The sequence below is a fragment of the Tiliqua scincoides genome, chromosome 12 (assembly GCF_035046505.1).
Source record: "Tiliqua scincoides isolate rTilSci1 chromosome 12, rTilSci1.hap2, whole genome shotgun sequence".
NCBI lineage: Eukaryota > Metazoa > Chordata > Lepidosauria > Squamata > Scincidae > Tiliqua > Tiliqua scincoides.
Window position 1 is genome coordinate 15,484,449 of NC_089832.1, and position 25,957 is coordinate 15,510,405.

The 25,957-nt window shown below is 44.2% G+C and overlaps 1 pseudogene; it reads left to right on the forward strand.

The window, feature by feature from the left end:
- Positions 1-25,260: 25,260 nt before the first annotated feature.
- LOC136663442 (5S ribosomal RNA) lies at positions 25,261-25,380 on the forward strand (annotated as a pseudogene).
- Positions 25,381-25,957: the final 577 nt, after the last annotated feature.

The window sequence follows — 25,957 nt, forward strand, 5'->3', positions numbered from 1 at the left end:
GGCACTGGGTGCAGTGGAGCCAAAAGGGTTACCGCTGCATCCAGTGGTCCTGTGGATACCAATGAAGATCCCGTCTGGACAGATCCCGCAATGGGGCTACTTGACTATTTTGCTGGCTGTTTTGCTGGTGCAAACTGGAGATGCTCTGTGTTGGGCTTTTCAGCCCAACAAGGAGGACAGGATCCAGTGGAGGGAACTCCACTGGTCCCACTCACCTCCTGGGCCAGTCCCCCCCCCGGTGGATACCAAAATCTGTAACACCGGGGGCCCAAATTTAAAGGACTTTCTAAAAAGCATGTCAAAATTGAGTCTCCTGCCTACTTGCGGCAAAACCGCACTGCTTCCAGTGCTATTTTTTAGAGCTGAAAGACCCAATTGTGTGTCATGCAGTTGTGTGTCCTGGCTTCTCCAGTGTTTGCTCCAAGATGCATTGTGATGCATTCAGGGGCAAGACTAGGAGGAGCCAGGAACCTCACTGTGACCGAAAGTGGGTCTTACAGCTCTAAAAATAGTTGGAAGTTTGGAAACAGCATCGTTCTGCTACAGGAAGGTAGGAAACTCAGTTTTGGCATGCTTTTTAAAGAAAGCCCCAGATAAAATCCACGGATGATAGGCCTGTGGATACCACAGCCCTTTGGCATATCATAATAAATGTAACACTACAAAATATATGTACATTTCCCTAAGACTACCTGCAGTCTTGCCCTGCAGACTTTCTTTCTTTCTTTCTTTCTTTCTTTCTTTCTTTCTTTCTTTCTTTCTTTCTTTCTTTCTTTCTTTCTTTCTTTCGCAACCAAGACACTATTCTGTGATGCCACACAAATGACTAGTACATCCCAAACTAAAATGATGAATGTTGAGCACAGACCTCTGCTTGATGGATATCCATCACATGACTACCTCCTATCTTTCCTCATGGTTGCAGCGTGATGGAATGAACTCACAAAAAAAATTACGACGAGAAGCCGTGCTTTGCATTTGAACACAATAAATTTCGAAATTGGCCATGAGTGCTTGAATGGAATACATTGCTTTCAATTTATAACCTTAACAGAACGTGGAAAGTGTTTGTAGTATAGGCAAAGGCAATAGATGACTCACTCTGTCTTTACCCACTCTGTTCCAAAACCTTTGCACATACCGGCTAACGTGGTAAAAGCTTGTGGCCAGTACCTTTGTTAGGATTGCAAATTCTCTTTGCGGAATTGTTCTTATTTTTTTCTATGTGTATTTGGTGGGCCGCTATGAGATACAGGAAGCTGGACTAGATGGGCCTATGGCCTGATCCAGTGGGGCTGTTCTTATGTTCTTATTCTTGCAGGTCATAAAATGGAAAATTGGGGGATTTTCCAACTCTTAAGGCCAGAGCTGTGGATCAGGGATTGCAAGGAAAGAGGGGCTGGTTCAGAACTCTTGGGAATAAGTAGTGTTCCCCAGAGTCCAGTCCTATGCATGTCTACACAGAAGTAAGTCTCACTATGTTTAATGGGATTTACTCCCAGGTAAGCTTGCAGCCTCAATGCCTCAACTGCCAGCCTGAATCCAAATTGATCCCTGGGGAAAAGTTCACCTGCTGCTAGTTTAGTAGTCTCAAACATTTAAGACCCAAGGCCTGCCTTTAAACCCAATAACCTGCATAAGATCCACTTTTTCTTGTTAACTGGCAGCCCAATCCAATGCCAAGTGCTAACCCGGCAATGGGTGTCATGAAGGTACCACAAGGCACTTTGCACTTAGCATGTCCATCTTTCTCCACTCTTGGGTGATCAAATGCAAAGGAAGATTATGTCCGAGAAGAGAGGAGTTTTGGCTTTCTCAGCTTTGCATAAGATGCTGCAGCTGCAAGGTTCAAAGAGATTTACTGCAGTTTTTCAGCAGCTGAATTCAGCCGAGGAACCCCTTGCTTTCAGGAAGTAGTTTAATTGCTGCATTATCATCTCGGGGACACACAAGTTTGAGTTAAGCCCAAGAGGCCAAGTGAGAGATGGTTTTTGTCATTTGCCTAGCTCTTGCAGGAGTGTCTGCCCTAGACCCTTTGAGAGACTTTTGCATTGAATAAATAGTTCCTCTTTTCCCCAAGGAGCTATGTGGAACATCTTGCCATTTCCTGAATGCAATATAATAAAATGCCAACTTGCATGATGATTTTTGTTTGATGCCAAAAGGCTAAAATACGGTGACCAAAGAGATGTTGAGTTAGCCACATACATCATTTGTCTTTCTCTCTGTAATAGCAGATTCTCCTGGGATAATAAACATATTATGCTATTAAATTCTCAGCAGTTTACTATAAATAGCACACATTACCGTGGATTCAGGACCTATACAACCATGTCTACTGGGATTCATAATGCACAGTATTAAATTGGTGTGTGTGTGTGTGTGTGCTTTTTTTTTTTTTTTTTTTTACTTCCACTGTGCAATCTAATAGATTCACATGTGTACTGAAAAAAAGTAGAGCAAAAGTCTAGCTCTATTACTAAAATTGGGGAAATGTTCAAATCACAGAGGAATTCCTACCGTCACTTTTTCACTTTCCAAAATTGCAGGAGCTTAAAATTGAAGCGGTTGGGTATAGTTTCCAAAACGGTACATTTCTCTCCCCGGCACTGGAACAACCTTGAGAACTTGGAGGCTGGGGAAGTTTAAATCCCCGGTTGTTGACACGTTCAAGCAATACCTACTATTTCATTTCAAAAAGTGTCAGTACAAGATGGGAGAACTGGTATCTATTAATACACAACGCCTACACAACGCCAAGGAAATGTCATCCTGGCCCACACAATTTGTGACCCACAAAGCTGAATGCAGCCCACCAGCTATGTATTGTGTTGTATCCTGTCAGACACTTTGACAACCACTCTGTTTTTTGAAGTCCCTGCAAGGAACCCAGTTTGACAAAATCCCTGCTGGGCTGTCAAACATGGCAGCACAAAACTATGCAAAACTATGCAAGGAAAGTCCATGATCATTTTTTAAAAAATGAAACGAAACTTTGAAAGGAAACAATTTTGGGTTGTAAAGTGGAAAGAGAAGGGCTTAGAGCAGAGGTTCTGAAACTGTTACCCTGCATATGCCTGATCTTGTCTGATCTCGGAAGCTAAGCAGGGTCAGGCCTGGTTAGTACTTGGATGGGAGACCGCCTGGGAATACAGGGTGCTGTAGGCTTATACCATAGTCTTTCGAGACTGAAGGTTGACAACCATTTTCTGAAACTGCAACAATGCCCCAGCCAGGGAAGCTCTGTCACTGCCCCCTTATGGGGTGGGGTGACAGTGACAATGGCGATGTGACAGCCATGATCACACTGTTGCCAGGGTGGAAAGGGTTTTTTTTTTTTAAACTTACCTTACACTAAGTCTCTCCAGAGAGTCTGGGGAGCCTGCAACCCCCTCTGCAGATCTCCCTGTGCCTCTAAAGTGTTGGAAAGTGCTTAAAAATAAACCCCACTTCTGGTTTTGTGACAAAAACTGGAAGTGGCTTTTTAAAACATTTCACAGCAAATTGGAGGCGCAGGGAGGCCAGCAGAGAGGGTCGCGGGCTTCCCAGATCTTCCAGAGCGCCATAGCAAACCCCAGGTAGGTTAAAAAACCCCTTTCTTCCCTGGCAGAAGTGTGACAATGGTTGATCGTGTCACCACTCCCTCCCCCACAAACACTTATCAGTTTCCAAACTCTTCCAAGGTGGCAAAGCAAAGCGGAGGCATATCCTCTACCTTGCTTTTGCCCCCAAACAGGCTCTGAGAGCAAGGGGCAGCTTACATAGCGAGTTTCTGAGCCGTGTGGCACTTGTAGATCTGCCCCCCTCTGGCTCTGCAAAAGCCTGCCAAAATTCCATCTTCTATACCAGGGGTCTCCAAACCTTGACCCGGGGGCCAGATGTGGCCCGCAGAGAGCCTCTCTTTGAACTGTGCGTGGCCAGCCTCTGATCCCCTGAGAGCCTCTGGTCCAGTTGACCAAACAGAACCAGAGTTGTGCTTGTGTGTGCTTTATTTCCTTAGCTATGTTGGTGCTTGGAGAAATCCTGGACATTTGAACCCATTCATTCATTCATTCATTCATTCATTCATTCATCTAAGAACATAAGAACAGCCTCACTGGATCAGGCCATAGGCCCATCTAGTCCAGCTTCCTGTATCTCACAGCGGCCCACCAAATGCCTCAGGGAGCACACCAGATAACAAGAGATCTCATCCTGGTGCCCTCCCTTTCATCTGGCATTCTGACATAGCCCATTTCTAAAATCAAGAGGTTACATCATGGTTTGTAACCCGTAATGGATTTTTCCTCCAGAAACGTGTCCAATCCCCTTTTAAAGGCGTCCAGGCCAGATGCCATCACTGCATCCTGTGGCAAAGAGTTCCACAGACCAACCACACGCTGAGTAAAGAAATATTTTCTTTTGTCTGTTCTAACCCTCCCAACACTCAATTTGAGTGGATGTCCCCTGGTTCTGATGTTATGTGAGCGTGTAAAGAGCATCTCTCTATCCACTATGTCCATCCCCTGCATAATTTTGTATGTCTCAATCATGTCCCCCCTCAGGTGCTTCTTTTCTAGGCTGAAGAGGCCCAAACGCATCTAAAATGGAATCTAAGTTTCATCTCTAATGCATTTATTTAAATTTTATATTTAATTTTTTTTCCCGTCCCTCGACATCATGCCAGATATTTGATGCGGCCCTTTGGCTGAAAAGTTTAGAGACCCCTGTTCTATACAATGATTAAAGATATAGGCACTCTGCCCCACTTTGTTTCTGGTAGCCCAGTGCATGTACCATCCCGATATGAATGTCCAAGGGCAGTGAATTTCAAAGCTCAGTTGCTGCAGAGGAAAAAGAATGAACAGAGGAAACAGTCGGTGACATCCTTGGTCTTTTTATCTTGAGATTGGTACTGAAGAATTTTGAGTTCTTAGAGGTATCAGAGAAGAGAGTACAAGGGGGCAATGATGTCTAAGCATCTCCAAGTAAACTAATGGATTTTATATTAGATGCAGTAAGGGAAAGGAAGCCAAAAAGGAAAAATGAAGAGGAGAACTCTCTTCTTTGTGCACAAGTCCCTGAATGTGAGTAAAAAAATACCTTTGTCTGCAATGCTATCCACACTTGCCTAGGAGCAAGCCCCATTGATAATAATAACTAGGTATTTATATACCGCTTTTCTGGTCATCGGATTACTCCTCTAACTTTATTCAAGGCGGTTTACATAGGCAGGTGTTTCTAAATCCCTCAAGGGGATTTTTACAATCATAGAGGTTCTCTCTTTCAAGAACCAGCAACATTTCAGATGGATCTTTCTGGTCTGGTCTCACTTCTGGCCTCGAGTTCTCCCACGCAGGCTGACAAGCAGCTCCATCTCTCACGTGGAGGGCAGCCAAGACGCTTCTTGCTCACACCAAGAGCAGGTGGAATCACTCAGCTGGGCTTGTCAGCTGCTTCAAGGTCTCGCCATTCTCAGCCGTTCAGGGAGCTGCCGGTGTCCTCGAACTGGCGACCTTCTGATGTTATCTTCGGGCTAACGGAGGCTCTACCCTCTAGACCAGACCTCCTGCCATTGATTACAATGGGATTTATTTCTGAGTAGATATGGCTAGGATTGGGCTCTTAAGATACAACCTACTGGCATAAATTTATTGTAAGTTCTGACTGCTTCTATGATTGAGGATGTTTAATGTCTTCCCCTCTCTCTAGCTTCTTGAAGGCAAAACACTTTTGCAAAATAGGTGGAAAAATTTAACAAAACAAGTTTTGTTTTGAACAATGAGATCAAGAATCAATTTCAAATAATTTGCATAAATTGAGTGCCTTCATTCCAACACCAATTCAGGTTGCCCGACATTGGTGCGGTTTCCCCACTTAGTAAGGACGGTCATTTGACTGTAGTTAATAATAAGGATGAGAACTAGGGTTCATGCTTTGAAATCACAAAAGAGTCTTCTGCACGGAACAAGATATTATGAGCCTGATGGCAAGTACGCCACCAAGGAACTGCAGTGCTGCAGAAGAACAGTATTTTGTCCCTGCATTAAAAGGCACATAATCAATAACCAAGCTGCGTGTTTCTAATAAAATGTTCTTGCTCTTTAGCTAATCTTATCAGTGCCACAATGCCAGGAAAATAGATGCACGTTCTATGCAATCTCCAGATGCAATACTAATGTATCCATTTATTCAAGGGGGTGGGATGGGGAAACCAGCAAACAGCCAGTAAAATACTCAGGAATAAGAACATAAGAACAGCCCCACTGGATCAGGCCATAGGCCCATCTAGTCCAGCTTCCTGTATCTCACAGCGGCCCACCAAATGCCCCAGGGAGCACACCAGATAACAAGAGACCTGCAAGGCTTCCTGGGAATTGTAGTTAAGAACATAAGAACAGCCCCACTGGATCAGGCCCTAGGCCCATCTAGTCCAGCTTCCTGTATCTCACAGCGGCCCACCAAATGCCCCAGGGAGCACACCAGGTAACAAGAGACCTGCAAGGCTTCCTGGGAATTGTAGTTAAGAACATAAGAACAGCCCCACTGGATCAGGCCATAGGCCCATCTAGTCCAGCTTCCTGTATCTCACAGCGGCGCACCAAATGCCCCAGGGAGCACACCAGATAACACACCAGATGTACACCTGAAACACACACACACACACACACACACACAACAAGATTAAAAATAAACCACGACAAAAATCCATAAATATGAACTCCTGAGCAGGATAGTCGTTCAGCCAGTCTCAAGGAGGGAGGCATCTTAATTCCTTTGCCTCCGATGCGCACTTCTTGGCAGCCTCAAGTAAATAACAAAACTGATGCTCCTGAAAACCAGGAGATAACATCAATGCTTCCAGACCATTCCTGTCACCGCACATCTCTGCTTTGTGCCAAATCAAAGAGCCTTCACATCTTGCTCACCGGCGGCCGGGTCTGTCAGAGAGAAGTGCGCAGGACTTTGCCGTTTTGTTTCAAATGTCAGGAGCATTGATTCTTCTTGAAGATGTGCGCTGAAAGAGATGCTTCGCAGTTAGAGAGCAACTCATGCGGAGAGATGCACATGGATAAGCAGCTGCAGAACCTCACGGGAGAGGAACCACCTTGGCAGCCGGTTCCCCCCTCAGAGGAGGCTGGAGCAGGTGAATAACTGAGGTGCCACTGACGCAGTGAAGCCAACAATTGGCAGACATTCATTGGAATTTGCAAAGTGTGCCACTTTGCCACCTCCTCGGATTTTTTGGGAAATATGAAGTCGGTCTTGAGTCTCCTTTCCCCACTGTATGACCCCCGTGAAGTCACTACCCAGAGGAGATGACTCAGTGACTGGAGCTTGAGAAGAAGAATAGGAGAAGTAGAGAAACTCAGTCGGCTTCTGGGGAAGGCTCTCATCATTATTAAAAATATTTGGATGTCGCTTTACTACAAAATAAGTTTACAAAGCGGATGATGGTGAAAAATCAACGAACAAAATGGTCCCAAACTACCACTAGAAAAGACACTGTGGTGAGGTGAAGAGGGACAGTTACTCTCCCCAGAGGTGTTGCGAGTTTGGGCATTGCCCCGGGGCGGGTGTCACCCCCCCATGCCACATGACACCCCCATCTATACTCACCAGAAGCAAAGTGCAATGCCCATAAGTGGTTCAGCAGTGGTTTGCTGGTGCCTGTTCTGTACCCTTTTAGATTGTAAGTCCTTTTTTGGACAGGAAACCACTGATGATTTATTTTGCTATGCAAAGCATCCTGGGAATGTTTTGGTTAGAAAGCAGTATATAAATATTCTTTTTTTGTAGGTTGGTTGGTTGGTTGGTTGGTTGAGTGAGTGAGTGAGTGAGTGAGTGAGTGAGTGAGTGAGTGAGTGAGTGAGGGCACAAACCTAAACAGATCTACTCAGAAGTAAGTCCTATTGTGTTTAATGGGACTTACTCCCAGGAAAGTGAGGTTAGGATTGCAGCCTGATTGAGCAAGTGGTGGAAAAAAACAACCTGATTTTTTTTTTTCTAAGAAAACCCTTGGAAGAAAAGGAACAGAATTTAAAGGGAACTAAGCAAAACCTGGACAGAAAAGAAATGAAACAACCTCCCGCCGAAAATTTCTGATTACAGGTCTGCACATGTCTTAGCTCTTACTTTCAGTGCCTATCTTCCAAGCACGTAAACAAGATTACCTCTCGTGCCCCTATGAAAGGTAACCAAGTTTTCACTGCATGAGGAAAGGAGAGTAAAGCCATTGGAGCTTTGGAGCAGTAAATGGTCCTGCCCACCCAAGAGCTATTGTGGAAGCTGTTATACTACAGACACACTTTCCCACAGTCATTTCACTAGCGGTACTAGGAAGCTGAATAAACTGTTCAAAACGATGTAAGCTAAGATTCCCTGTTGAAATCAGACTAAGCGGGCCAAAGTATCTAAGGAGTTTCTGCCTGATTGAAGCCAGGTAAAATGTTGCTCTTTAATGAGATAAATTTGACTGACCTATTAAATTAAATGAAAAACTCCAAGGGTCAGTGCTACAAGAATCCACTGGGGTTAAAGCGATTGATTTTTATTTGTCTTGTTTCAGAATGTGGACATCATGCATAATTTTTTATTGAGCTAGAACCAAAGCAGCGTCATTCTGATTTTTTTTTTTAAGGGAAACTAAGCTCCACTGAGAACATTTGATCAACAAATTTAAAAAAGCATTGTTTTCTATTGACTAACTACAATTCTAGAAATTGTCCAACTGTGTAATTAAATATTTGGGGGGATATGAAGGGAAGCTGCAATGAGAACCAGCCAGGGACAAAAAAAAAGAATCTTATTCAAACATTGATAGGTACATAGGAAGAGGGTTTGAGATAGATCACTGCTCGAGGTAGCTCAATACTATTTGACATGACTGACTGTGGTTCTCCAGGGTTTCAGAGAGAGGACTTTATGGAATGCCAGGGATTCAACCAGGGATCTTTTGCATACAAAACAGACTATATACTCAGTGCAATCATGTAAACTACTTTGGAATTCAAGACTTGTGTTTCTTCCTTTAAAAAAAAAGTGCTATAAACTTTTAGGGGCAAGGAAAAACACATAAAAATATGGATCTCATAAAAATAGCTCTTTTGTTATTTCTGTGACAGACTGTTTGAAGTGTCCTGATGGTACGATATACGTGGGCTTGATTCGTCAAATGGTAGGATAATTAATACCTTTGCAGCGCTATTTGTCTTTCCCAACCATCTTTTCCCTTTCTGGAGCATAAATAAATAAAATAACACATGGCACGCGTTAAGTCAATTATTATTTCAGACTTCTAAAAGATCTCAGCCTTCCTATCATCTGATGATAAATATAAATCTTCAGGATCAACCTGACAAAAAAAAAGGGGCGAGGGAAGAGTGTTTTAAAAGAACTTGTCAGTTGACCCAAATTAAATACCACCTTGTCAAACGGAGAAAAATAGAAGTGAACTAAAAGTTGTGTTCAGTGACCTGTCTTTGATTCATTTAAGTTGGCTGTTCTTACTGTTTTTTTTTTGTTTTTTTTTTTGCACAGAGCACAGTAACCAGACATTCTGTTCCTGGATCTCCCCCCCTTTCCAATTTGTGGATTGTTGAAGTGTGTGAAGTAAGAATTCTCACAATCTGTCTCCTTCATGACCTATTTTCCACGGGGAAAACCAGGTGCGAAGCAGTAGGAAATCTAGTGACGGACAAATACTGGAAGGTGGGCCCTGGATGGTCCTTGACCTGGCCAACTTCTGATGCCATCCTGAAAAGGACATGCCAAAGAAGGCAGCAGCTATTTTTATAGCTAGAAAACAAACACATCTTGCAGTTTTTCTAACCACAGAAGTGTCTGTTGCAAACTGCCAACATAGCAGTGTCCTCAAGAAGACTACTCTACTTATACTCAAGGCCAGTCTTCTCAGGGCCAGCTTGCTCATGAGGCTGGCTTACAGCCCAATCCTATCCAGCGCTGGATCAGTGGATCTTCATGGGCCTCGCTGTATCTAGCACTGGGTTTCAGCAGGCTGGAGGTCTCCTCGGGGTAAGGAAACATTTGCTCCCTTACTCTGTGTTGAGCCCCAGTCTGCCTAATGCGGCTACTGGGGTCTGCAACAATGAAATCACTGGTGCAAGAAGAGAAGTCCCATGTAGGGCTTCCAGACCCTGAAAGGGGATTTGGATATGGTGAAGGCCCCCTCCATCATCCCTGTTCCACCCTCCAAGGAAAAGACCAATCAAACAGCATGCAATGATGTATGAGTTTTCGATGGCTCAGGCAGAGACTATCAGCACAGTGCTATTCAGAAGTAAGTGCTATTTTATTCAACTTTCCAGTGCTGATGCAGTTGTGCCAATGGGGCATGCGCTGCATCCTGCAGTGTAGAGGTAAGTTAAGGGAACGTTTGCGACTGCATCGGTGCTGGAAAGTCGGACAGGATTAGGCCCTAAGTCTCAATGAGTTAAATGGAACTTCCTAGCAGGAAAGGGCATACAGGCTAATCCAGTGTTAATATCAGGCTGTATGTAGAATCAAGCAATGCAAGGCTAGTTCACTTTGAGGAGAATGTAACTATTGCTTGTTCTGACACAAGATCAATAGATAAGGATGTAGTTTAGTTTGCATAATGGTCGAGAGCCACTGAAGCCTAAAAGGAGATTTCCTACAGCAAGACCATTTTAGTCTGTAGTCCAGTCATCCTGGAACTAATGTAAAATAGAGGTGTGACTGACTTGGGGCTGGGTTGCAAGCCCTGCCTTGAATTCCCCTGGCAAGGAATCCCTTCCCCATCATTCTTTGCTGGATTCAGCAGATATCAGTGCTGCCAAATGGGCTGCAATGCGCTTGGCCATTCCTTCTAGCAGGGAGCTGATCTCCATCTAGATACCCTGCCCCGACACACAGGTTACTCAAGCAGGGTAGATCTAAAGAGCGGCAACGTAAGAAGAAAAAACCCAATTGTTTCTGGCTTGACCTGTTAATAGCTAACAAGCTGAAAATGTTGGTGGAGGAGATATATTCCCCAGAATTAAAAAGATAATGGCTGTAATAATTCTGAAAAGTACGCTGCTGGAGCAGCCATCATGATGATCAAAAGAGGTAGGACTAGAAAATAGCTTCAAGGATCAGCCTAAACACCATAGGCCATTAGAAAATACTAATTAGAGATAATGTATTCAGCTACTAAAACATCCAATCCCCCATTTTTTAAAATGTAGGAAGCCTTTTTCCTTGTAGCAAATCCTCTTCCTTTGAATATTTTGCTGGTCCATGGTCCATCTAGTCCAGTATCTTGTTTCCCACAGTGGCCAATCAGATGCCTCTGAGAAGTTCAAAAGCAGGACATAAAAATAATGCCCTTCTCCCATCCCCTTGTTACCTAATTACCTGTCTTGGACCCCCTTCTTTCCTCCCAAAGTAACCTGTAACAGCCATCAATGCAGGACATAGAAAGGGGGGAGCAGAACGAAGTTAGGCGACTTAAGGGAAAAGCTCCAGACTTGCTGCCTTGCAAATTTTATTATTAAAAGACCCTTTGCTGACAGCTAACAAACACCGCAGACAATAGCATCATCATAGCTAAAAACAAAAATAGCAGGACATGTTGAACAGGCAGACCCATACCAGACTACTTCCCTGTTGGAAGGTGGGGGGCAAAAGCCATGAGGACAGTGAAGAAGGGCGGGGTAGTGAGGGCATGAGAAGGTCAGTGGAACGTTACCCGAGAAAGTCAACACCCTTTTGGGGGACTTTGTTTTGAATGACAACTGAATTGTAGAAAAGGAGAGTCCCACCCTTTTGACATTGCCTTTGAATCTGAGTGTGCAAACTCTCAAAGGTCACAGACATGTCTGTTGAACAATAAAGAACCTTCAAAGCCTTCCAACTTTCAGTGTCTGCTTATTCGGCCTCAGCGGCACTGGACAGAATCCACCCTACCAAACTGGTGCTGCCCTTCTGGACAGGGGTACGACACCCTCATCCCAGCTCCCCTGGCCTCCAGAGGGTTAAAGTTGCCTTAAATCACTGGTCTCATTATCCGTGGTTTTCGGTATCTGCAGGAGTTCTGGGAACGGAACACTCGCGGATAACAAAGCACCACTTGTACGTAGAACCTCAATGGTCAGGGGCAATATGCCACTGAATGCCAATTGCTAAGGAGCAATAAGCAGGGGGGCTGTCATCTTGGCTACTGTGAGAAGCACGATACTGGACTAGGGTGAATGACTGACCCGTAATACAAACATCGCATATGTTTGCATTAAAGAAATGAAATAAAATCTCGAGCATAATGACATTTGGCTCATTAAAAAAAAAAAAAAAGCTGCAGCAAAACCCACGGCTGCCTTTATGAATATCAATGCAGCATTCCCAACTTTGTTGTGTTGCCAAGCCATTATCAGCCTCTAGCTGAGCAAAGAAATAACTGTTTCTTGGCATGCGGGTTTTCATTGCGTGTTTACATATAAAAGCAAGCCAGAAAAATAAAAAAATCTGGCCTAAGGGCGGACGGAAGAGGCTGCTTTCAAATGAACCTAGGGGGCTCTGCCTCTCAACAGGAAACAGGATTTGACAGGGACTACTTGTGAGGGACTAGTTCCTGTGCTGGAAAACAGGAGAAGTATTCCAAGCAACCTTTTTTTTTTTGCTCACACGTAGCTCTGACTTCATTTATCTGTTCAGTGAATAGGAAATCTGCTCAAGCTGCTGTGCCAAGATCTGCTGTTTCTTGGGCTTCAAATGCATTTTTCACGTTGCCATCACTGTAATGAAAAAAAAGTGCCATGAACAAGAGGGTGTCTCTCATTGCGCAGAATGCTTAATCCACGTGGCGGCGTTTGCTCTGAGCAGCATCGTAAAGGAGGTTTGGAATGCATTGATCCTTCTGTTTCTGGCAGGGCGAGGGCCATGAATTCTGGGGCTTGCCAAAATCAATTGTCTCCAAAAGGACACATGAGGATCACACGGATGATCTTCATTTACCAATCATCGATACGGCATGAAAACTCTGCCCTTATTTACGAACCGCGCCTCCTTCCGCCACGCTGGTTTCCAGCATGCTGCTGAATGACTGAAGTCCACAGAATTGGATCTCATTAATATGTTCACCCATTTCAGGACCACCTGCCTGTCACCGGAATGGAACTAACCCCTCTTCCCCCCTGTAATTATGCCTCTTTCAGTTCTCATTGTGCTACCGCATGCATTCAGTAAAACATGTTTCTGCAAGCTGCATGTGTTAAGTCCTCCATCTCCACTGAAGTGTGATGTTCTTTTGTGCTCTTACTTAATGTTCTTGTTGAATCATGAAATACCTAATCTTTGGCCTTGTTTTGTCAAAAGGCTTAATGACCAAGGTGAGGAGAACATTGCCCTTTCTCCAAGCCACAGGATGCCTTTTGCAGTAGTGATGGGGTCAAGAACAGGAGGTGTTATGCACTGGAGCACACCAGCCAAGGTTTCTCTTTAAAATAAACAATAAATTTGGGAGTGTTTAGAGGGAGTGTGGGGCCTGAGTTCAGGCCCACAGTGAGATTTGCAAGTTGGGCAAAGTGGGTCCACTTTAAGGTGAACCTGTTTGTGGATTATTCTTTCCACCCCACCCATGCAAAGCTTAAGTGATCTGTTAGGTGGACCAGAGGCTAGTTGCATAGAGACCAGACCACACAGGAAGAGGCAGGCACATTTAAGGTCCTGTCATCTCATGTAGAGGATGGGGCAACGTCCTGTGCGGTGGGCGAGGTGATGTACCATTGCCCCATCCTTGCTGGTTTTCTGGTTATAACTTTTGAAAGAATAGAGCTATTTCAATGTGGTTTGTTTCATTGTCTTCTGCATGAAATTACGCATCGACCGATATATAACATGATGATATTATTTGAAAATACCAAGATTTAAAATTTTTTGGCTTGTAGTGGTGTCACCCCCCCCTCCAGGGTGTGTCACCCGGTGTAACCCACACCCCTGCACCCTCCTAGCGACACCACTACTCCCACAACTACTTATTTATACTTGCAATTTTCATGTAAAAAGATTCACAGCTGCATAGGTCAATTTGTGTGGCTCTACAGTGTGACTAAGGCCAGTCTGTTCCTTGCCTGCCATCAACCTAGTGTGACTTCTTTGTAACTGGCTTCCCACCATTACCCACAGGCCAAATAAGTTTCAGTGCATTATGGGCTGGCATTATAGTTGATTTATGGATTTCACCTGGATAGAGGAAAAATGAAGTGAGTAAACAATAAAGCTGTTTTTTCCCCACCTTTCTATGTATTTTCCATAACATTTCCCAGTGTTAGAGAACACATTGCTTCACTGGTAGTTAACAGAACAAAAAAAAAGAATCGAGAAGTGTGTTACATTACCTGTCCCTTATATAAATCACCAAAAAAAATCTTATTCTATAGCATTCCATGCTTCAGAAGGCAGTCATGCAGAATGGGAAATAAAACAATTTAGTAGCTGGAACCGGTGAAGCTTCCTTCAATATTTCTCCAGAGAAGTTTTGACTTTCAAAACTTTGTGTGTGTGTGTGTGTGTGTGTATTTTGATAGAGTAGGACAGTGGTTCCCAAACTGGCAGCCATGGAGCACCAGGCAGGTGTGGAAACCAACCAGGGGAGCCACACAGAATCCTCACAAAAATCCTGACACCCTATACAATGTATAGGATTGTAGCCCTGATGGGAAGCCATGGCCAATGGCCCAATAGGTGAAGTGAACCGCCGGTCAAAAAGGTTTGGGAAACACTGGAGTAGGGTGTTTGAATGCAAGAGAACACTATAAATGATTCAGGCTGGAATCCTATGGTAAAGACCATAGAGAAGACGACAGAGGACCATAGAGTGATGTGAAAAGAAACGTAGTAAATCATTGTACTGTCCCAGGCCTCCAAGAAGAGATTAACTGGAAGCAGGGATCTTCTTTGTGCATGAAGTTCTTGATGGATTGGCTGGGGGAAGATGTGAGGACAGCCCCCTCTCTATATAGCAGCCATTTTCAACCACTTTGCCATAGCACATTGGTTGGCTGTGAGAGGTCCCCAGGTGTGCCACAGTGAGACCAGAGACATGACACAATGAACACTGGTTGGAGGGTCAGCTTGGCGGTCGGAATTCCAAAATATGCTTTTCCACACTCAAGAAAGCCCTTCCATCTATCCTGAGCCTCTTATTGGTATTTGTTAAGTTGCAGCTGGACTCCCAACCACGAAATAACTGCTGATGATGTCATCACCAGTGGTACTTTGAACAAATGGACCATGTGAAGTGGTATGGTGGAGGACAAACATCAAGAAACACTGACCTAAACCCATCCTTTATAACCCATGTATAATTTCCTCCTTGAATGCACCGTCTAGGAAGGCACTATAATTTTCCAGTACCGAATTAATAAAAGCAGCCATCATTCATCTACCAATTATCCATTAATTATGGGCAAGAAAGTGGCTCACTGGAAATTATGTCTTTTATACTCTGGGCCGACTAAATTATAGATTATATTTAACCTGAGACAACTGAATTGTCTCATTATTTTTGCTGCGCACATCAAAGGCACTTCAGCAGAATAAAAATGTGTGTGTGTGAGTGATGGAAGAGACATCAGTTATTGACAACCCACAGCAGTCTTCCACACTGCCCAATCAAATTCACAGAACGCACAGGCACCGGATTGGACGGTCACTGATTCCCTAGGATAATGCATGCATTTTGCAGGGGATGCATTGCTCACAGGTTGCGCTCTCTACATGAAATAGCGCTATTGGAGACCTTGTTGGTCCAATAAGAGGGAAATGGGCACTGATTGGCCCACAATGCATGGATACCACTGGGTCAGTAGCATAGCTGTTGGCAACCTTCAGTCTCGGAAGACTATGGTATCGTGCTCTGGATGGTGGTTCTGGAACAGCGTCTAGTGTGGCTGAAAAGGCCAATTCGGGAGTGACAATCCCTTCCACACTAGGAGCAAGTGCAGTCTGTCCCTGGTCTGTCTCCCTGGCTATGGGCCTTCCTTCTTTGCCTCCTTGCCTCTTTGCCTCAGACTGTTGGCCAAGTGTCTCTTCAAACTGGGAAAGGCCATGCTGCACAGCCTGCCTCCAAGCGGGCCGCTCAGAGGCCAGGGTTTCCCACCTGTTGAGGTCCACTCCTAAGGCCTTCAGATCCCTCTTGCAGATGTCCTTGTTTTGCAGCTGTGGTCTACCTGTAGGGCGCTTTCCTTGCACGAGTTCTCCATAGAGGAGATCCTTTGGGATCCGGCCATCATCCATTCTCACGACATGACCGAGCCAACGCAGGCGTCTCTGTTTCAGCAGTGCATAAGTGCTAGGGATTCCAGCTCGTTCCAGGACTGTGTTGTTTGGAACTTTGTCCTGCCAGGTGATGCCAAGCATGCGTCGGAGGCAGCGCATGTGGAAAGCGCTCAGTTTCCTCTCCTGTTGTGAGCGAAGAGTCCATGACTCGCTGCGGTACAGAAGTGTACTCAGGACGCAAGCTTTGTAGACCTGGATCTTGGTATGTTCCGTCAGCTTCTTGTTGAACCAGACTCTCTTTGTGAGTCCGGAAAACATGGTAGCTTTACTGATGCGCTTGTTTAGCTCAGTATCGAGAGAAAGAGCATAGCTAGAGCAATGCAAAATGGTAAGTATTGCAGGCTCCCCCAACATGTGCGTAAGCAGCCCCTCGCACCCGCCCTTGGAGCCATTCCAAGTGTGGGGGGGCTTACATTTGTGTTAGGGAGCCTGCAATACTTACCATTTTGCACCGTTCTAGCTATGCACACGCACTGGGTAGAACGGGTGTCAATCACATCAGGACAAAGAATACAGTAACAAATCAGGGGTCAGGGAAGCTGGCGTCATCCACGGTATGGCTGTATGTGATGCCTGGTAGCTATAAATACGAATCAAGCTGCCAGAAACAGAAGGAGATTAAACAAGAGGGAACAAAGAGAAGCTAATGGACATCAATCAATCCCCCGGCTTCTCCAAACAAACAAGGCCTTCCTGCAATCTGGCTTAGGAAATACATTAACTAGGGAAGCAGATGAACAAAAACGCGACGAAAAGGATCTCGATGGCGGTAATTTATGCAGCAGAAAAGCTGGTGGATTTTATGGAGGAAATTTCAGAATTTCAGATGGGGTCATAGTTAGGTGCCCTTGTAGGGCTGCACCTTGCCAATATGGCACTTTTCTGCACAGTAGAAAAAGGCACCCCTTCCTCCCTGCCAGAAGTGACCTTTCTCCAGCAATTCTCCTCCTTCCTCTATGAATGGCGCTCCTTTAGATGTGGCGCCTTGCGCAGTGCAGAACCTGTCTCTGCACTACAGGTTTGTACTGGGACCCCTGTAGCGGTTGGCATGACCGGAAGACTATTGTCTGTTTGAGGAGCCAGTTTGCCTGCTGCTTGTTCACTTGGCAAGGCCTGGGAACTGCAGACCCACAACTATTATTTTCTATAATATAGGTATCCCCCGTATCTGCGGATCCAGTATCCACAGATTCATTTATCCGCGGTTCTCTGTGCCCCCTCCCAGATAAACCTTCATTTATCTCCTTTATCCTGGCAGCAAACAATCATGTTTCTTACTTTTACAGAATGCTAAAAGAAAGATGAGACCAAGTAGGCAGGCAGCCTGGACACCAGAGCGGGGATTTCAAATGTGTTTCAAACAAAGGGCCGAAGTTAACATTTATGGTACCTGCTGAGGGCTGGAAATGACATCAATAAGCAGAAAATGACATCATCAAGCGGCTGATGACCAGAAACAGGCACTCTGTTGTCACATAGAAAGTACTAGCTATAAATGACAGAACAGAAAATGTGCAAATCTTGTTCATATTTTCAAGGTATGAGACAGCCCAATTATCAAGCTGGAAAAGCTCAATTATAATGGGGGCCGGGTAAATGGCTTCTGGGGGACACATATGGCCCTTGGGCCTTATGTTTAATATTCATGCACTAGAGCAGGGGTGCCCAAACCCTGGCCCTGGGGCCACTTGTGGCACTCGAGGCTTCTCAATGCGTCCCTCAGGGAGCCCCCTGTCTCCAATGAGCCTCTGGCCCTCCAGAGATTTGTTGCAGCCCGCACTGGCCCAACACAACTGCTCTCAGCATGAGGGCGACTGTTTGACCTCTTGCGTGAGCTGTGGGATGAGGGCTCCCTCCACTGCTTGCTGTTTCATGTCTGTGATGCAGTAGTGGCAGCAAAGGAAAGGCCGGCCTTGCTTTGTGCAAGGCCTTTTATAGGCCTTGAGTTATTTCAAGACCTTCATTCATTCATATAACTTCATCTTTAATATATTCATTTATGTAAACTTATACAAATTTATTCAAATTGGAAATGTAAATTAATTCTTTCTTTTCCCTGGCCCCTGACACAGTGTAAGAGAGATGATGTGGCCCTGCAGCCGAAAAATTTGGACACCCCTGCACTAGAGGGACACAGCAAGGAGGAGGACAAAATAGCTGCCGCTGCCTCCTATGAGCTTTGGGCAGCCTCCAGGGTCTCCTCAAGGGAAGAGGACATTCGCCCCCTTCCCCCAGTGAAAGACCCAAGCCCCGCAATGGGGCTAATCAAGTCTGTGCCTGCTATTTTGCTGGCGCAGAGTTGAGAGGCCCCATGTTGGACCAGGAGGCAGAGCTGGATCCAGTAGAGCACAGCTGGAATGCTAGTTAAGGCCCCCATAGATTTGGGCCATCAGAATGACTGTTAATAGTAACACAAAGCTAATATCTACACTTTGAGAACATCGAAAAACACCGCTGTTGACTTCCTGTTTTGTGTTATTGTCAAGGATCACAGGAAAGAGTGAAGATCTGCGCTTTGAATATCTTTTCATTATAGACTTGCATTTTGGATCAATGAGATTTATCTGAGATACCAGAAACAATCTCTGTCTGGAATAGTAATTCTCCCCAGCCTTTGGTATACAACATGCCATAAAGTACCACATGGCTCTCTCTCTCTCTCTCTCTCTCTCTCTCTCTCTCTCTCTCTCTGCAATGGTACTAAAAATAGGTTTATCAGGCTTGCACAGATTTGGTTCATAACTTAAGTGAAATTGCACTTTCCATAGATGCAACGAAATATTAGTCTTGGGTTAACACAGACTAGTTAAAAAAAAATCAAATGGTCCATTGCAAAAGCAGGAGGGGCAAAGGAAGTCACAGATGCTGACTCCAAACTCGTGCTTGAAAGTAATGACTTCTTCTGTGAAGATGGCAAAACGCTCTGGATGAAGTGCTTCCTTTCGCAGGACCAACGAGTTCTCTGGTGTCTTATTCTAGCAGACTCATAACGGAAACGTCCCGTGGAATACACATTCCAGAATATACTTCAGAAAAAAACATATCCTTTAGAAAAAGATCTTTGAAATGTGCCAGGCGATTGTCACAGAGGAAATTGCTGCATTTTAGCAGCAGCTCAAAGCCTGCCTCCTCCTTGGTTTTTTGGTCCTAACCTGTCCTCCCTCTTAATTGCAAACAACTACCACTCCAATTTCAGCTTATTAAAGTGAGAAGGGTGGAACACTGGGAGCTTTGAGGCAAAGTTTCAACTCTTCCAGTTGGAATGCTAACCTGCAAGAGTGTTTGCAGGCTCCTAGGGACTGAAAAAGCCTGAGAGTAGTACCTGAACAGGGAGACATAGGGAGTCAAAATCATAGGGAGACATCTCCCTATGTGCAAAACATGTGCAAAAAACCATCGGGAAACACCTGCAGCTCAACACACCACAGTTGTCAGAAGCTAGGAGTGGCCGCATGGCAAGCTGCTTCCAAATGTAATGAAAACCTCCCACCCCATGTTTTCCTGTGGTGGTGGTGCTTTTAGTGATCATACATCCCAAGCCTGTCACTCTCATCATTCAGAAAAATATATATATATATATATAAAGGCATGTCAAGGACATTGATTCAAGCAGGGATCCCCTGCAAGGGAAGGAAACTGATTTGCATGATTTAGAAACATCTGACAGGCACTATAATTACTGGATGTACTTATGACAAAGCAGCCTCATTTGTCAGTATTGCAAAACATCATTGCAACTGAAGTAGTCAAAATAATTGTGATTAAACCACTTCTCAGATACTATTTGGAAAAAGAGATAATGAGAAACACAACCACTCCAGAGCCTGACATTTTCAACTCTTGGAAAGATTTCAAACCACTTCCGGAATCACTGATATATGGAAAACGGTTTCCATCTGGAGGCTGCAAAGGTGTTGTTGAAGTAAATCATTTTTAAACTAGATGGCCTCTTAGGCGGGGAATTCTCCTGGTGAACAGGATGCATCATCACTGCTTCCTTCTCATGCTGATATTTTCTCTAGAGAAGACACTCTTCTGCCCCCCCCCAAATATGCTATATATATAGCAACTTTTCCTCTTAACCCATTTTTGCCCAGCCCACAGGTGTACACTTTTGATTCCTGTTGCATATATGCAACATTGGACAGAAATGGTTTAATCCCAGAAATGTGTTGTCCCCGTCCCCCCCAGTGGTTGCTCTAAAGTCTCTCTGCATGTTTTTTTAGACTGTGAGCCCTTTAGGGACAGGGAACCAGCTATTTGTTTAGCTATGTAAACTGCTTTGTGAATGTCATGACTGAGCTGCAGCTATGGTTCACTAGAATCTTTGCAAACAATACAATTTGCCTTCACATCAAAATTCATGGGATCAGGTTTGTGGAATCATGAACCTGGTAAAACCACTTAAAACAACCAAACAAAGTTTCTTTGGGACTTCAGATTACAAACAATAAACAACAAAATCTCTATTACACAGTCCGCCACACATAAGAACATAAGAACAGCCCCACTGGATCAGGCCATAGGCCCATCTAGTCCAGCTTCCTGTATCTCACAGCGGCCCACCCAATGTACTGCTATTCTGTAATAGACAGAGCTACTTACCAGGGTCACCTGGTATCTGTGGATCTGGTATCCATGGATCCAGTTACCCATGGTTCAAGCAAGACATGTTATCATTTCACAGGCATGTAATGAAGCTAAACAAAAGGTAATGGGGTATGGGGGTGTGTTGGGCATAGGGAACCAAGGAGGTAGGGTTCCCCTATATCTGCAATTCCTGGCATCCACAGGGGGCAGGAATGTGCCTCCGGCAGATAGTGGGAGAAGTCTGTGTTAATAGACAGAGTTACCCTGGTGTTTAGGAGACAACGGCTGCAATCCTAACCACACTTTCCTGAGAGTAAGTCCTACTGAACAAAATAGGACTTACTTCTGATTAGACCTGGTTAGGATTGTGCTCAACCTCAACCAGTTGACTGAGGTTGCTCAAGATTATTATGTCCATGAGGCTGGCTTGACCCAAAATGATTTTGAAGTCCATGTTTTCTTAATGCACCTGAACAAGAATGCACTTAATGCACCTGAACAAGAATGCACTTAATACAAGCACACTTAAAAGGTGTGCTTGTATTCATTTATAAATTGGTTGGAGATATGAGATCCAGGAGGTGTTTTGTGGAACAGGAATTGGCCAGCGGTTAATTTTAGAAGGTCCCACCACCGTTTCAGCACCATGGAAAGGTGGTATAAAAAAAGAGCTGGGCAAAAAAAAACCTGTGAATCACCTTGTCCATTTCCTCACAAATCCCCACATTCAAAGGGCATCCGCAAACGGCCAGAGTCGGAAAGGTGTGTGCCATTTGAGCTCCAAACATCCGGCAGATATAGTGTGAATCTGTGTCAAAGCACTTTTAAAAAAGAAGAAGAGGCAGAAGCTGTAATCTTATATTACATTGAACTCGACTGGCTTGTGTGCCTGCAATTTTTCAATAACAACATTGCCTCCGCACTCTGAGCACTGAGTCCCACTCAGAGGGAGATAATAACAGAACCCTGATAACAGATATAATACTGGCTATTGAAATCCATCTGACACGAGGCTTTTCAGCCACAACAAGAACCTCTTACTATTAACTTTCCATTATACCTTATTTTCCCGCTGTTGGTTATATAGGTTAACGGGCAGACACACGTCATCCTTTTGTCATCCTTTTGTAACTGCTACAAAAACCAAAGCACTGTCACTCTCTCTCCCTCTTTCTGTCTCTGCCTGATGGTGTGTGTTGCGAGACAGTCTTGCTGGATAGGTATCTATCCGCCTGTCTGTCTCAATTCACTGAGGGATGATCCATCAACTTGTTCAGTGACACGATAATCACTTCTGTGCAGATATCAGGGTCCATGCATCATTTGAGGGGGGGACGGACGGACAGGATGTAATTTGCAACATTCTCCCCTGCACAGACATTCTGCAATTGCAAACCATGAACACAATTTCTTGAGGCTTGAAACAAGTTTCTCTTTTAATTCAATTATATTTTCTACATTACTGTCATTACACCATGCTTTATAGCAGGGGTGCCCAAACCCCGGCCCTGGGGCCACTTGCGGCTCTCGAGGTCACTCAATGCGGCCCTCAGGGAGCCCCTAGTCTCCAATGAGCCTCTGGCCCTCCAGAGATTTGTTGGAGCCCACACTGGCCCAGGGCAACTGTTTGACCTCTTGCTTGAGCTGCAGGGTGAGGGTTCCTTCCACTGCTTGTTGTTTCACGTCTGTGATGCAGTAGTGGCAGAAAAGGAAAGGCCAGCCTTGCTTTGTGCAAGGCCTTTTATAGGCCTTGAGCTATTGCAAGACCTTCATTCATTCATATAAGTTCATCTTTAATATATTCATTTATGTAAACTTATGTAAATGTATTCAAATTTTAAATGTAAATTAATTCCCTTTTTTCCCTGGCCCCCTACACAGTGTCAGACAGACGATGTGGCCCTCCTGCCAAAAACTTTGGACACCCCTGCTTTATAGTATAATGGGTTTTTAAAAAATTAAACCTATTCCTCAAACACGCAACACACACGTACACCTATCTTGTTGGCTACTTTTGTTTCCTATAACATCCAACCTGAAAAAGAATCCCACAAAGCTTCCTGTTTGGTAACTATTGGGTTGGTCCCAATAAAAGGATTTATCTAGTCACTGTTTTATTCTGCTGGACCAATATGGCTGCTTTAACCCTTTATTTTTAGAGATGGGAGAAAAGGGTTTCATTTTTATTTTATTTTTTGCAGATTTCGGTGATTTCCAAAGTTAGAAGTGCAGAAAGCAGTGTTCAAAATCTGCATTATAATTCTAAATTATAATTGCTTTAAAAGTGTACCAGGTAGGTGATATCGGTGGTATAGGGTCAGCAGATGCAGCCACAGTCATCACCCATGCACCCCCATTAAATAATTAAAAAAACAAATAAAACAGCTTTGTTCACAGATTTTAGGTTTTATTTTTATTTCTTTGAAAAATGAAAAGTGTAGAGAGTGCTGTATTTCATTTTTATTTCGTTATCACCATTTTCTCCCACCTCTACTTATTTTGCTGGCCTTTAGCACTGCAAAAAAAAAAATAAAAAATGAATGACTCTTGAAGTCAATTTCTTTTGCAAATTCACATTCACTAGACCAGGGGTCCACTTTTGGGCTCCTGGATCTTTCATCTTTTGGGCTCCTGGACCTTGAACAATTGTGTAAAAGAGGAAATTTCAGTAGTGGGAAATGAGGAGTCGCACCTGATGAAATTCCCTCCTCTACACAACTGTTAAAGGTCCAGGAGCCCTAAAGTTGAAAGGTTGGCCATCTCTGCAGTAGACAATAGGCCTAACAGATGCAATACCTGAAAGCTTTTGCTGAGGGCTAACTTGCTAAAGCTTCTGCCACGGCGATGAGCAATGTGCAAAAAGAACACCCATAGGGAAATGGGAGATACAGCGGTGAAGGGCAACGTGCTCTTACAGGAGAACGAGGGTTGCTCACAAGCAGACAATTTCCCTTTCTGGTTCTTCCTCTCTCCTTGGGGCCCTTGGCGACCTGAACAGCAGCCCTGTGGACTTGAAGTTGCTGCTGAATGCCAGGCTGGTGATTAGTAAAGACCAGCCTGATCCACGATTCAATCAGGCAGGAAGGCACTGACCTGGCTGGATGAGACTGGGGAGTTGAGTCGCACCCAGCTGTGCCCACCAGGTTTTTGTGTGTTGCAACAACCATGACAGCAGCATGGTAGAGCCTCCGTCTGCCTGAAGATAACATCCACAAGGTCGCCAGTTCGAGGCCACCGGCACCGTGCGACCTTGAAGCAGCTGACAAGCTGAAGCCGAGCTATTCCATCTGCTCTGAGCGTGGCAGGATGGAGGCCAGATCAGAACGAAACATCTGAATTGTTGTGGCTCTTGAAAGATAGAGCCTTCTTTCAATTGTAAAAATCCCTACGGGAATTTAAATAAGCCTGCCTATGTAAACCGCCTTGAATAAAGACCAAGAAAGGCGGTATATAAATACCTGTAGTATAGTAGTAGTAGCAGGGGTGTGGGGTGTCGCAGTTGTCTACCAGGAATTCATCTCCCTTACTGGGTATCCTGACAAGCAGTGTGTGGGTACCTAACTCAAGATCATTTTGGACCACACAGTTTTGTCTTAACCGCAAAGAGGTTTTGTTTAACAAATTTAAAATAAATTGATGGCCCTTGTAGATTTCTCATTTTTTTAAAAAAGAAAAAAAAAGAATAGACTATAGAAATCAGCCTTCCTCTGGCTAAAGAATGGGAGAATTTCCATTCTGTATTTGCAGGCCAAGGGCTAATGAGAGGTTATGATTTTCCTTCTGACGTCCACCCCTACTCTTTTTACAACACGCTGTGGATTTATACCGCAATCACATTAACAAAGGAGCCCATCACCCTATTTGCTTATTGCACTCTGCTGCAGTACCGCTGCTCCTTGTTAAGGTATTCATTAACCTTTTCTGAGCTCGTAATAAGAAATCTGAACTATGGAGGTGATAAGCAGTATTTTGGAAATGAGAACAGTTGTCATGTACAGAAAGTTTAATATGTTTACTAAATTGGCCAATTTTATTAAATGGAACCAGGTGGATTCCTTCTAAACAGCGCTAGCTGTACGAAACTGAGATGCCTTCTGTTACCAGGACTTTCAGAATAATGAATATTTCTGGAGCTAAATGCTACAAAAATATTTGAAATATTTTTTCCCTCTAATTAAAGGTGAGGCTTTTCTTAATTTTATGTCTCCAGTTTTTGGCTTTGCACCAAAAGAATTTGAACTTTCACTGTATGATCCTGGGCATGTTTAATAAAGACTAAGCCCAAGTTGCAGTGCACTGAACATGGTGGATCTCACCCTCAACTCAGAAGAAATTTGCATTCATGGCAACCTAGGGGAAGGGGTAGAGAGAAGATGTCTCAGATAAGGATGGGGTCATAGCAACTGTTACCCCGCACATGCCCGATCTTATCTGATCTCAGAAGCTAAGCAGGGTCAGGCCTGGTTAGTACTTGGATGGGAGACCGCCTGGGAATACCGGGTGCTGTAAGCTTATACCATAGTCTTTCGAGACTGAAGGTTGCCAACCAACCATCACAATGGTTACCTACGTGTATCATGGCCACACAGATGAGAAAGAGAGGAAGGAGACAGGACCTGCGTTCAGGTCTCAGTTGGGACAAAGAGGGAAAGGGGGAGAAGACAGAGGCAGAAGTAGCCTGGAAGAAATGAACCCAACTACAGCTTTATTTCCAAACACATTCCTACTATTTGATGCATATCCGACTAGTTGTGAAATATTGATGGAAATATGACGATGATAGTCTCTTAGATCAAATTCCTAAAAGTGGCTTCCAAGAAGATAACAGCCAGTTAACCATTGCTAATTATTCAGGAGATTATCTCACATGCATAATTACAGTTTTTTTGGTCCACTGGTTCTGTGTAAAATATTGGCCTATAAAAGCCCCTGTTAACCTGACCTTGCTGTAAAAGACATTATGAAATGTCTAAAGCTATTAGCAGAGCCCAATGGATGGAGGCAAAGCTCTGTGTATGAAAGACAAGAGCTCCCTCCATGTTAAAATATTCCCATTACTTGATGACAGTGCAGAAGAAACCAAGGTCAA